The 14,895-nt window shown below is 35.1% G+C and overlaps 1 pseudogene; it reads left to right on the top strand.

Moving 5' to 3' along the window:
* Positions 1–573: 573 nt before the first annotated feature.
* Positions 574–1,166, top strand: LOC120257206 (annotated as a pseudogene).
* Positions 1,167–14,895: the final 13,729 nt, after the last annotated feature.

Below are 14,895 nucleotides of genomic sequence, written 5' to 3' on the forward strand. Positions count from 1 at the left end.
CTCTCTATCTCTCTTCTTCTCTCCCCGTATTTATATGTATATATACATTAAAAATAAAAAAAAAAATCGCCCGCCGCTCATCGCCGTTGCTGCTGCCATTGCTCGTTGCTGGTGCTCATCGCTGGGGCATGCTTGAGGGGCTGAAATAATGGCGCCAAGCATGTCGTTCGACGCTGCTACTGTTCACTGTTGTTGCTTCTTACCGCTGCTCATTGTTGTTGCCACTGTTCACCGTCGGGCATGCTTGAACGGCTGAGATAATGCCGCCAAGCATGCCTTCCTTCAAGCACGCCTGCAGCCTCCTTGTTCCTCTACTCCTCTCGTTGTTTCTTTCTCGGGATCTTTCACTGTTGATTTATTTGCAAATCATGGCAAATCAAATACACTACCCGTCTGCCATTCAAAAGGTTGCGGGCGCTTCACAACCGGAAATTATGTTAATGGGGTACTGCAGAATCCTTTGATGCAGTCGTACAAGGCAACCTGTGAGCATTCAATGGTGCCGATGGTCTCACCTGTCTTTGCTCATGCATCTGCAAAGAAGGGTTTTGCTAGCTTTGCCATAGATTTCTCATGGGTGGTGCGTCTGTTGCTGTTTCGAAGACAGCGGCAACTCCTGTTGAACGTGTGAAGCTTCTTAGCCAGAATCAAGATGAAATGATCAAGGCCGGTTGTCTTTCTGAGCCTTACAAGAAAATCTCAGATTGCTTTCCTTGCATGATCAAGGATGAAACTCTGAAATCTGATGGTATTGCTGGTCTGTACCATGGTTTTAACATCTCATGTGTTGGAATCATTGTTTATCGTGGTCTCTACTTTGGAATGTACGATTCTCTGAAGCCAGTGCTTCTAACCGGAAGCCTGCAGAATAGTTTCTTCGCGAGCTTTGCCTTTGGCTGGCTGGTCACAAACAAAGCAGGACTAGCATCATATCCTATTGACATGGTTTTACAGAAGAATGATGATAACCTCTGGTGAAGCTGTGAAGTATAAGAGCTCTTTTGATGCATTCTCTCAAATCTTGAAGAACGAGGGAGCAAAGCTTTTGTTCAAGGGTGCGGGAGCAAACATTCTCCGCACCATTGCCGGTGCTGGTGTGCTTGCCGGTTACAACAAAACTACAGCTGATTGTCCTCGGCAAAAAGTACGGCTCTTGCGGTGCCTAAGTTTCAGGCTGATTCCAATAGATGGCGATGAAAACCAAATACCCGAATTTTATATTCAAAATCGTGTGCTCGTTTATTTAGCTATTTTTTTTTTTAACGGCCAATATGCATTCTATCCTTTTTATGTTAAAAGAGTTAGGCAAAGTGTTATGTTCTCGGCATACTTTTGAGGCAACAATAAGTAGACTGCTAATATTCAGTAGTCTTTGAGAAAAAAAAATCCAACCATGCAAGGATAAAAAAAAATGAAAGGAAATGAAGTGATAAATGATGAGGCGTACGCATGAAAATTCACAAGAGATCATGCAAAAAAAAAAGAGGGAGAAAAGCATGCATACTCACTTAAAAAGGCCCGGTCATGCATACTCACGTGAATCAATTTTAAAAAAAGTAAATATATATATATATATATATAAAAAGGGGTCGGGCCCACCATTAGTAAATAATGAATATGGGTTCCATGTATATATATAAACATATGGTTGTATTCACGTGCCATGCATGCATATATAAAAAACACAAAAAATAAAAAAAAAAAAATAAAAAAATTCAATTCATGTGACTCATTCATGCACATATAATTGAAGACATGATAAAAGCATCCACGTATGCATGGGGACAAAAAAAAATACATATAAAAAAATAAAATAAAAAAAAATTGATGGAAAGCATGCTATAGTCTTGAGACATGCATGCATGGGAAGATATATAATAATAATAATAATAATAATAATAAAATTATTATTATTATATGCATGTGCATGTTCATGACAACAAATATATATAATGAGAAAAACAATGAATAAGAAACATGCATACGTGCATAAAAATAAGAAGCATGCAAAAAATATATATATAGATATATATATATATATATATATATATTTATATATAATATGATGCATAATTCATGTGCATTATTTGTGCATAATAATGAAAAGGGCCCACTATATAAAAAAAAGACATATATGCAAGGCCGACCAAAAAAAATTGAAATAAAAAATTTTCTCCAGAATGATGAGATTCACGTGCATGGGAATGGAAAAATGATGGAAAGTATAAAAATAAAAAAAAAAGAAAATAATAAAAAAAACCGGGACTCACCTTTGTGCATGGGATGAGAATCATGATGATAAACATTGAGTTATCTCAAGACAAAAAAAATAAAAATAAATAAAAACAAACAAATAATAACTTACCATGCACGTTGAATGATGATGAACATGCATATCTACATTGGGAATGCAACTAACATTACCTAATAAATAAAAATAAATAAAATAAATAAGAATATATATATATACATGATAGAGTTTCGCGGAGAGGTTTAATCGATTATAAAAATGATTAGTAACGATGAATGTTGGCGATGTTGATTGAGTAAAGGAAAAGATGGTGACTACAATGATATGAACCATGAAGAGGACTATAGAATGTATGGCAATAAAGAAAAGGGGTTCGATAAATATATCAAATATTGATGGTATTTACCAGAGTGGCAATAAAATTACTTGGTCAGAAGCTATAGCAAGAATGTTCAACTCATGGCAGCGGACTTCTTTTTCTTGGAAAAACATATATGAAAGATAAAAACGATATATATAAGGCCGTAATGAGAAAGACTTTTCAAAATGATGGAGGGACATGCAATGTGGTGACAAAACATAGGCAGTGGCGAATCTCAAGGCAATAACGAGATCTAAAAATGGTAACAAGGCATATGCAGTGGCATGCAACGCAGTGACAAGGCACGAGCGTGACGAGTAATAAAAAATGATATATATATATATATATATATAAGTGATGTAATAAATATGTTTATATAATAAAAATAACAAATTTCATAACTTCGTAAAATTTTTCTTGCTTTTTATTTGTACTTTTTGCCCATCAATTGAGGTTCCTAAGATTTCTAATGCTGGGGTAATTAATAATAGGGGCTTGCCCTATTAGGAATGAAAAGAACCCACACAAAACAAATACGATATTTGTGCTTCGATATATCGTCTGGTGTCTTTTCATGATGCCGGATGCATATTTTCGATCCAACAGATCTTTCTAGTATTGCACAAGTCGGAACACTTGAGTGTGACTGCCTTTGTGTTCCTCCACTTTGCATATTCGCTTGAGCACAATGGAGGTTTGCACACACCCACATGTATTTGAGTACAACTTGTGTCTTCATGTCTGTTCCATCCAAGAACTTTATCAACAATTGCATTCACGATCTACTTTTGCTTTCTTTCATCCAACTTTGTCTCCACAACCCTACATACACAAAAGAACACAAATACACATGAATAAGCGATAAAATCTGATAAAAGTAATGCTCAATGTAAGAAAAAAATACTTCGTATTACTTATACACAAGCACTTATCACTACTACAGTAGGATGCCACCATACAATCTAAACAAAGCAAGCATAGCTCCACACGGAGTACAATTTCCAACATAATACTCAAATGAATGAAGAATCACCATCATTCCACCAGGGAATGATACACACACAACTCTAAAGAGTTTAACATGAATCACTACACAATAAGCAACTTGAGTGACAACCCGGAAATCCTCTCATTAAACACAAACTTGCATAAAAGAAACACCAAGCAATAAACTCATTTTAGGGTTAAAAACTTTTTAAAATCAACTATAATAACCAACAAAATCTGATTTAAACAAGATAGAATATATATATGCATATAAATATTGGTAATCTTCTAATAGGGTCATGATTAATAATCCCATTCACTAAATTGACGATTTCACTTCAGGTGATGCTAATCCTCAGCTAAGTCTTTGCCTCAAGCCAAAGCTTCATCTCCTTGCCAAAGCACAACAAAACACAACAATTATTAATATAAAAACCAAGCAAGAAACCCTAGGTTCATCTATTAAAAAACCCTAACCAACTCTAAGGTTTGCCAAACTAAACCAAAGGCTATTAATGAAGTTCTAGAGGATTAGGTCTCACTCTAATCCAAAGAAATAAAGAAAATAAGGAGAACTTACTGGAACTATAGTAACTCTACCCTAGGAGATGAAAGATCTCTCTCAATCCTTCACCAAAACAAGGAAATACAACCAATCAAGACTCTAAACTCAAGAAAAACTACTCACCAAGAATTTCCCAACAAACAAACTCAAAGAAACGCCACAAGAGAGAAGGGAAGAAGAAGGAGAAGAACCATACCTCTAAGCTCCTCAAAACTCAAAGAAACACCTTCACAAGAGAGGGAGGAAGAAATCCTCGAGCCTTTACCTCCAAATCTAAGCCAAGAAAAGAGAGGATTAAAGAGTGGAAAAAGGAGATCTAAAGAGGAGAAGAGAAAAGAGAAAGAAAAGCAAGAAGGGGAAAAGAAGAGGGCATAATGGGCCTTTCTAAGCCCTAGGAACCCCACCATCATGTTCCCTTCACGGGCTCCCTTGTGGCCGCAAAGGAGGCCTTGAGGCTTCCAAAACTGCTTTGTTGGTTCCCTTGTGCCCCCAATGGAGGCCATAAGGACTTGGGCTAACTTTTAAGGGTTTTCCCCACCATTTCATGCCTTCACTTGACCCCAACTTAAAATCTAACACCAAAAGACAACTAAGAGGACTCACATATTAAATATATACGCAAAGAATGAGTTGAAAACAAAGAAAGAAAGTAGGAAAATGGTCGAAATACCACAAATTGAATAAATAAAATGTCCTTCTTTTTTTTAACCAAAAAAATATACCTCAGCAATCAATCCAGTTCACACCATCTCAGTAAGGGCACACAACACCAAACATAGTTTTCTTAATTCTTTTCATCATTGTCTTGCCATTGGATTGTGATTTTACCTTTTTTTTAATAAGAAATTTGGACTCTGTGTAACACTATTACCTTGCTTATTTCTTTCTCTTATGCAGCGTTCAAAATAGTCAGGACATTGGTAGTTTGATCCCTTCTTAAAAGAATCTGTATAAGAGAAGAAATGCTCTGATTTGAGACACATCTAGCGGATACCATTGTTTTCTTGTTTATTTTTCTTTATTGTTTCACATATAGTTAGTTTCAAACTAATTCTTTTTTTTTTTGAAAATTATCAAGTTCGTTTCTTCTTTCTTTCTTTGATTTTATTTTATAATCCCCAAAAATTTATGTTTATTTTGTATTTTATTTTCATTAATGTCTATGAATTAATTGGGTTTCCAAAAATTAAAAAAAAACAAATTATTTTATCAAAATTAACTTAAATCTATGATGGAACTTCTGAATAAATTTATTCTGCCATGTTACATCCATGCCCACAACATTTAATGACGTGGTATTCATCACCAGTGGTTACTAAGAATGATGCGACATTGAAGTGCAAAGAACATAAATAGAAGAATTTCATATAATAAAAATCCATATATGTATAATAGACAAATTTGTTTAATTTTTGAGAAAATTGTGTAGATACAAAAAAATCTTGTTTAACTAATAAATTCCTCCATTGTTGCCATCTTTGTTAATGTTTCTTTAGTAGTATAAAAAATGCTACCGGACAGACAGAGGATGTGTCAAAGAAGATCAATAGAATTAATTGATCTAATGTTTATAGTTGGCATAAATGCATTTGTGGACTTTGCTAAGGCTCACCTTAATTGAAATGATGGTCAGTTGATTAGATGTCCATGCAACCAGAAGAAGTTTGAGTAATATGTTGGGCATGAGAATATGTCTGCATTTGAGACAATGATTCATAATGCTGCAACCTCTTCATTTCAATTACATGATATTGAAGACACATGACCCCAACAATTCACCATATTTATGATATGTTAAGAGCAGAACAATAGGAGTTATGGCCTAATAATTCCAATGGAATATCAAAGTTATATGTTGTTGCTCAATTAATGAATTTAAAGGCAAAACATCACTTTTCTAAAAGATTGTACGATGATTTTTGCCAATTGGTGAAAGAATGCCTCAAGAGTAGTAATGTTATAGTTGATGGATTCTATGAAATGAAGCAATTAGTTAGAGGGTTGAAGTTACCATTTGAACATATTGATTATTGTAGAAGGGCCAGCTTGCATGTTGTATAAGGGTAATGATAGTCAGTTGGAAATGATACTCAATTGGCAAAGATACATAGTCCCAACACCTAACACTATGCCCAACAGAAAAGGATACTCTCAACACCTCACACTACGTCAGACTACTTGAGGTTCTAGGGATTCCAAGTGATGAACCCTATTCCTTGATGTAGATCAAACCCTTTGGTCAAGGCGAAAGATCCCTAATAACAATTAAGCCCCAGCACTAAGGATAACTCAACACTTCACTTTGTCACTAACACAACTAAGCCCCAGTGGAAAAGATCTCTTAGCACTTCACTCTATCATGACCGCAAAGAACTCTTGGAACATGGAGATATAGGATAAATCATGTAGGAGGGGAAAGGGGGCGTTCCGCTACCTCTCGACTCACCCTCTCAACCCTTATCAATCTTGCTAAGTGTAACCTAATGAAGTGTCACTCATTCACAAGGTTACCTAGATGGATTCTTAACCCTAGTGTCACTCTAAGGGAAAATCAGATCAATAAGCACATAAGATTGAAGCTCGATTATAATATCAATTAAAGGAAACATAATAAAAGTCAATAAAACAAAATCATCCTACGGTTTACAAGTCCAAGCACCCATTAGGGGTTTAGCTCTCAATGAAGCAATACAAAATCAAAGATGAAATAAAAAATAAGTGTAAGCAATCCATAGAGATAACCCCCTTGTCGTCCTTATCGATGGTCTTCGAGAGCAGCTTCTTCTTCTCTAAGGAGTCCTTCGTCAAGCCTAGGGCAGACTCCACCGAATTAAAGCCATTGGAAGCTCTCCCAATAACTCTCCTATGGTGAAAATCAATGTTGAATGCCATAGAAATGCTCAAAAACCACAACAAAAATCTCTCCAAACCCTAGCATCACTCTCACTATAAGATAGGCAAAAGATTTGAAAGATCCCTAAAATAAACTCTCGAAGCGGTATTTAAAGGGATGGAATCAGGAATCCACACGCCCCTATGGAAATTCCACATGAGCGTGTGAATTTCTAGGCTTCTCATTTTCTGCGCGCTATGAATAGTAACTTATACAGTGATTTCCTACAGTTATTTGTTATAGTGATTTGCTACAGTGAACTTCTGCAGTACTTTGCCAAAGTACTCTTGAATTCATTTTCTTCATCGAGGCCGCTCGCTTGGGCACACATCCATGTGGTAGATCACGTCGCATCTTCACTTTTAAACATATTGACAAAACTTTTGACAATGTTACACAAGCTGGAACATATGAGTGTGACTGCCTTTGTGCCTCTCTAATTTATAGATTTACTTGCACACTTTTGGATGTTGGCACACACCCACATGCATGTAATCACAACTTGTGCTTTGATCCTTGTTCAATGTTAGAGATCCCACAAAAATCACATCCATGATCTATTTTTGCTTCCTTTCTTCCCAACTTGTCTCCACAACCCTAAATGCACAAAAGAACACAAATACACACGAATGAACCATAAAATCTGATAAAAGTGATGCTCATTATAAGAAAAGTATACTTTGTAATACTTATACACAAGCACTTATCAACAATCCACACACTAAGTTTTACCTTAGCAACTATGCAAATCAAACACATCAAGTCATGCAACACAAGATTAAACACAAGAAACCAATAGAACTTCGTAGAACATTAAAAGGAAGTATTGAAAGCATACAAAGCATCATCAACATCCTGAGGCACAGTAGATGGTTAGCCCCTTATGGATGGGTATAACATGGAAGAAACAGATAAAAATGTAAGGAAAGAAGACATTACTCCCTCCTTCTAAAGATATTCTTCCTAGTTAAGCTTCCTTGATGCTAATCCCACTTCCCTTGTGCCTTTGACTAGAATGAATTGAGGGTAGATAAATAAAAGAATGAATTGAGAGCACTTAGCAAATTATGCTAAAGGACAAATAAAAGAATGAATTGAGGGTAGATAAATATGATATAGAATGTACTCATCAACTTCTTTTGAAACCCAACTGCATCATAAGTGCTCATCAATTCGACTCTACCAAGCTCTTGGAGCCTATTTCAGCCCAGACAAGCCCTTCTTGAGCAAGTACACATCATCTTCTTGCCCTTTCATAACAAATCCCTCAGGTTGCTCAATATAAATCTCCTCACCAAGAAACCATTTAAGACTGCTGATTTAACATCAAGTTGATAAACTCTCCAACCCTTTTGTGCAGCTATTGCACACAATAACCTGATTGTATCTAATCTGGCAACATGAGCAAAAGTGTCAAAAAAATAAACACCAAAATTTAAGCATACCCTTTCACAACAAGTCTAGCTTTATGCTTATTGATTGAGCCATCAAGTTTCAACTTGGTTCTAAATACCCACTTTACTCTAATCATTTTTCTATCTGTGGGTCTTCTCATCAACTTTCAGGTTTCATTTTTTTTATCATGCTGAGCTCTTCCTTCATTGCAGTAATCCATTTTGGATCCTTCTCAGATTCCCAGAAATCTTTAGGTTCATGTATAGCTACATTGTATCTTTGATAAATATCAGAAAGTGATATCATACCTCTAACAGTAATATCATCAACCAACTCATCTATTCTGAGCTGCAATTTTGGAAGTTGGTCAGGAACCAAAGCTGATTATTTTCCTTCCCAATCCCACTCATCATTCTCCATGAAATGCACATGTCTGCTTCTAAAGATTTTCTTAGTATTTGGTTAGAAGATTCTGTAAGCTTTAGAGATTGTGCTGTAATAGATACAGGTCTCTGCTTCTGCACTTCTATCTAATTTATCTCTTTTGATTTGATGAACATAAACAAACCATAAGCATCCAAACACTTTGAGATTATTCGGAGAAGATTCAAAACCGTACTAGTCTTAATATTATGTTTTTTCTGCTATAGCTTTTGTAGGAAGCCTGTTGAGAAGAAAGATTCCAGTTTGTGCCTCTTCTACCCAATATTCCCTTGGCAAATTCTTCTCAAACATCAAACATCTAGCTATCTCCATTATGGTATGATTCTTTCTCTCATTAACTCTATTTTGTTGTGGAGTATATAGACCAGTTAGTTGATGCACAATTCCTGTCTCTTCACAGAAAAGATTAAATTGATTAGAGGTGTATTCTTTGCCATTATCAAATCTCAAAGCTTGGATTTTGTGACCACTTTGTGTTTCAATCCAATGTTTAAAATTACCAAAACACACCAACAACGTTTGACTTGAATCTTAAAAAATAGATATAACACATTCTAGAATAGTCATCAATAAAGATCAAGAAATACCTACTCCCATTATGAAATGGAATTTTGTGAGGTCCAGCCACATCAGTGTGTATCGATTTCAGGTTTTCAGTAGCTCTCCAAGTTGATTTCTTGAATGGAAGTCTGAATTGCTTTCCTTGTTGGCAAGCTCTACAATCTGGAATTTTAGATTCAAGGTAAGGGAGACCTTGGACCAATTCCTTTCTCTGTCCATTCACCACAGTTGTACGATCAAAATGTCCAAGCCTCTTATGCCAGACTTTTGCATGGACTTTTGTTGCAGTGAATGTTGCTTGTTCCTCCTCCAATTGATCAAGCACAAAGCTCTTCCCTTTCATTTTACTTTGAATATATTGTTGCCTTTTATATCCTTAATTAAGCACTAATTTGTTTCAAAGATAACATTGAAACCTTTTTGAATCAACTAGCCAATACTCAACAAATTTTTCTAATGTTAGGTACAAATAACACATCTTTTATAAGCTTTGTACCTGAAATGCTTTCAATTACCACTGTGCCTTTTTCATTGATTGCATTGTACTCTCCACTATCGATCTTCACTTTGGAAGCTGCTGGAGTATTTTATTCCTTAAATTCATCATGATCAAATGTAATATGGTTGGTATAACCACTATCAATGAGCCACTTCTCACTTGACTAATAGATTGCAAAGAAAGAAGCTACAAAGAGTTGCTCCTCCTATTCCTCGTCAGCAACTTGAGCAACATTCTTTTGCTGCAAATTTACTTGTGTCACAATCTTCTCTTGAATGTTGCTCTTGCAAATTTTTTGATGATGTCCTATTTTCTGGCACTTTTCACATTCATGGTCTGGATTTCTCCAGCATTTGAAAGATAGATGACCTTTTCTTCCACAATGTTTACAAGTGGAGAAATTAGATTTTGTTCCCTTACTCTTTTGTTTTCCTCCTTGACTAGCCTTAGCTCTTGCAGCTAATGCACCTTCAACAGACCTTTGAGACCTCATGAGCCTTCTCTATTCTTATGCCTGTATGACATTCATCAATTCTGCCAAACTAATCTTCGACACATCTTTGGTGCTTTCCAGAGAGCAAATGGTAGCTTCAAATCTTTCAAGAACAGTAACCAGAATTTTTTGAATTAATCTGGAATCAAGGAATTCAGAGCCAAGTTATTTTACTTTCTTTGCAATTCCAAGTAATCTATCAAAGTATTCCTTTACTATCTTAGAATCATTCATCTTTTATAGTTCAAACTCTCTAATCAGGTTCAGAATTTTCATTCCTTTAATCCTCTCATCTCCTTCATACTCCTTCAGGAAATTCTAGACTTCAAAAGTGGATTTCATTGTCATGATTCTGACAAAGATTTTAGAGGAGACTGCAGTAAATAATGTAGCTCTTACCTTCGGTTTTCTTGATTCTTCTCCTTGTCATGCATGATCTGTGCCATAGTTGGATTTATAGGTTGTGGAGAAACTTCATAGTCCTCCTCCACAACTTCCTAATGATCATGTACCTCCAAATAAACCTCCATCCTTGTTGCCCAGACATAATAATCTTCACCATTAAAGAGTGGAGGTGCCAGTGTAGTAAAATGAGCTTTTGAATCCATGAAAGAAGAATCAAGATAAAACAAATTCTCACAATCACATGTCCGTTAAGAAGAGGGCTCTGGCCCAAGTAAATAAATAATTAAAATAATTTAAAAAAAGATATTATTCAGAAATTTAATAAACTAATTCTTCAAATAAATGATAAATAAATAGAATATCAGAAACTTTAAAAAATGCTTAAAATAAATTCAAAAAAATAAATAATAGAAATTTGATATATAATTTGACAATTAAAAAAATAAATAAATAAACAAATTAAATCATACTAATATTTTAACAAATTTCAAAGAATACGTATATATAGTAAGATTTATATGTGGTTACTTATCTGATTAACGCCCATAAGCTTCAATGCCAAATCGAACAAGGTTTCTCATAATACCCTATATTTGAGAATAATATCCAAGGATATGAAAATCCTATATAATAGAGTGCTTTGCTAACCTAACTTAACTTATAAAGCATTTCATCAACATTGGAAGGTTGTGCATAACACTAGATTCTTAACCAACCAACCATAGTGATCAATTCTCCCTACTTGAACAATCAAACATTCTGTACCATAACAAAGAAACTCACTAGAATAGAAATATTAGCAATAGAACACGACAACACCTACATGCAGCCTTTCAGAGTCCACACCGGTCTGCCACTTTTGATATGAAAGGGATATAAAAAAACTAATCCATGAGCTCACTAGCCTAGTAAGTAATCCAAAAACCAAAATGTTTGGATCTGAAATATACAGAGGAATCAATAACACACAAATATTGTAATTGAAGAAAAAAGATAAAAATCAGAACTCAAAGCAGATTGTAATAGATCCACGAATAACAGAATATGTCTCCAAAATCAACTGCGTTTATAAATCTCAATTTTCAAATATCGAGAATAATTCAAAGTTTAAACAGATACCAAAGTGGTATAGCTTTCATGTAATACTGTTATTCAAGAATACTGCAATCAAAAGAATACCAAATTCCAAAATTTCAAATAAAAATTCACCAAAAAAATAAGCGTAGGTCACCAAAAACATAATTTAAACAAAAATGTAGAGTATAATATTCTAATAAAAAGAACATTTCCAAATATGTAATTCACCAAAATTTGAAACCCAATTCGACCTCGAAAATACTGAAAACTTCAAAGGCAGGACAAAAGCTTGTGTCTCCAAATTAACTATAGATGTCAGCAGTTATTTATTTACCCTCGGTCCCCCGAGACAGAAGTATCAGATGGGCATTTATTATATTACCACAAGGACAATGTGCTAGATAGCCGTTAATTATTTTACCGAATGGACATTGTTCCAAACTACAGTCTCATTTTTTCAGAAGTTCTTGTCGACAAGGTCAATGATTAACCGCCCACTGACAGGGTTGAGTATAGGTCATTTGGAGACCAAAATATTCAAACACAAAAATATTTGCACTGTACGAGTTTAGAATTTCTCAAATGTTCAAGCTCATACATACTTAGAAATATTGATAAATTTCAAGATTTTACTTTAGAAAAAATAACATAATGAATTATAAAAAACTTAAGCAAGTACTACATTAAATCATTCAAACAAAACTTGTAGTCGAAGTATAGAGCAATCATGAATTTTGCCCAAATATTCATACAAGCAGAAATAAATTATTTCAAGATCCCACTTTAGTGGACAAAAATCAACATTTTTAAAAATACTAAATAATTAATAGTGAGCAATAATCTGGGTAAGGAATAAAATAAAGGGAAAATTACTGTTCACCCCTCGTAATTTTCAAAACTTCCCAAAAACCCCTCCCTACTTTTTACACACACGGATGACCCTTCCGTTAGTGTTTAACTTCCCTTTTACCCCCTACCATTCACTTCAAATGGGTCCATGTTGTGAAATCCCATTTTTGGCCTTGAAAAATGGTGGGAAAAGAAAGCGCCAAAACCACATCATGTTCAACCTTTTTCAAAGGGCTTTTACGCTTGGTTTCGATAGACATTGCCTAGGAGTTGCATTACATCTTGTTGTTCTCCTCATTTCTCCTCATTTGAGTTGTTAGAGCTTCGATTGCCGGTTTTAGTATCTGGTGAGAATCTCTTCGTTGCTATCAGTTTGACCATTCCGCGGTGTTTATTATGGCGGCTCATTTGTGGTAGTGCGGGTGAAGTTTATCATACCCGAAATATATAAATCGGTTTCTCCAACGAGAAAATGAAGTTGATTTCCATCGGATTGGTCAGTGCATTTCATCTTCAAATGAGTTGTAGTCGATTTTTGTTATCGAGGCGAGCATGTGCCATTATCAGTCTCCATTTGAAAAGCGAGTTCATTTCGTTGTAAAAGTTCTTCTAGATTTATGGTTATCTATTTGTATATTTTTAAATAATGTTTAACTATTTTGCTATTATCCGTTTAAATATATTAATAATATGTTTAATAATTGTCATATCCGTTTAATACTTGTCATCTCCGTTTAACATTATCTTTACATGTATAACTATTTATATTAACGTGTAAATTCTCAAAGTCTCTGCATAAAATGGTGATCTTTTTGTTTGATCTCGAATTGTTGGCGGTGGAGCGTGGAAGGTGGCAGGTTATGGTATCCCGTGCAGTAGAATTAATGGCGGCATTAATTCTTATGCAGTCGGTAACTAAACTATCCGAACACCCGTTCGTTGTCATTAGTCAATGTCGGTCCACTGTGCGTTTAACTTTTTTCTCGGATATGAAGAGTAAGCCTGCTTGTGGACTTCACAGCATAAATAACCGATGAGAACCCTTCCCATGGACAACCACTCCTCGTCAGTCCTCATCATCATCTTCCTCCTCCTCCTCCTCCTCTTCCATGGACAACCACTCTATCACGAAAGGATGTTTCGTGAACCTCCTTCCCTTATCTTGAGAATCAATCAGTGCATCACGCATCAAGTTAAACTATCTTTTCTGCCCTAAAGGCGAAATGCTCGCATAATTGCCCGAATCGCGAGAGGATTCTCCAGTACTGGATGGCGGAGTAGCGATTAGCGAGCATTTTCGACTTTGGTAAGAAAAGAAAGTTTTTCACGTGATTGCGTGATTGCGGAGAGATTCTCTAGAGGAGGAGATCGGGAAACATCCTTTAAATGAGGTTGATATTTATCACTTGAGACTTTTTGTTGCCGGTTTTAAGAACATTACGTCAGTGTATAACTATTACGTTCTATATTTAACTATCAGGATCTTCGTTTAAGTCCGACCATGACACATTGATTAATAGTCATTTTCATGAATGTGTTTGTTTAACCCTTTTTTTAATATTGTACGTTGTGCAGGTTCAAGTTGATGTGCATGTTATGCAACTCGCGTGTGCATTGACGTCTGAGACACTGTTTCGTTATACGAGGTTCGAGTCGTGAGTGTCCAAAGTCCGAGAGGGCGTTGTAAATGTTGTAAATGTTGTAAAATGTTTTATAAATAAAAGCTGAAACACGCTTATTTGAATGTGAACTACGAAATTTAAGCATGAGACCTAGTAAAAACAATGTGGGAAACAAAAAGAGCGTCGTTGTAAACAATAGAAAAAGTTAAACAATACTCAAAGTTACTCTTTAAATAATGAACCCGGTGTTTAAGAAAATACGTAAAAGATGTTTAAAAAGTGACCCGGAGGTACCCATCTTAGCGCGATGTCGGTGAAAGCTATTCAATTTAAACTAACATATATTTTTAAGCAGTTAAATCACTATATTTAAACATTTTACGTATTATTTACATGATATAGACTTTATTTAATACCCGGTAATCATTATGTTAAACACTATATCTGTTCTGTTTAAACATAAAAACAGCGTTTAAACGTAATGTTTGTAACA

The sequence above is a fragment of the Dioscorea cayenensis genome, unplaced genomic scaffold (genome assembly GCF_009730915.1).
Source record: "Dioscorea cayenensis subsp. rotundata cultivar TDr96_F1 unplaced genomic scaffold, TDr96_F1_v2_PseudoChromosome.rev07_lg8_w22 25.fasta BLBR01001944.1, whole genome shotgun sequence".
Lineage (NCBI taxonomy): Eukaryota > Viridiplantae > Streptophyta > Magnoliopsida > Dioscoreales > Dioscoreaceae > Dioscorea > Dioscorea cayenensis.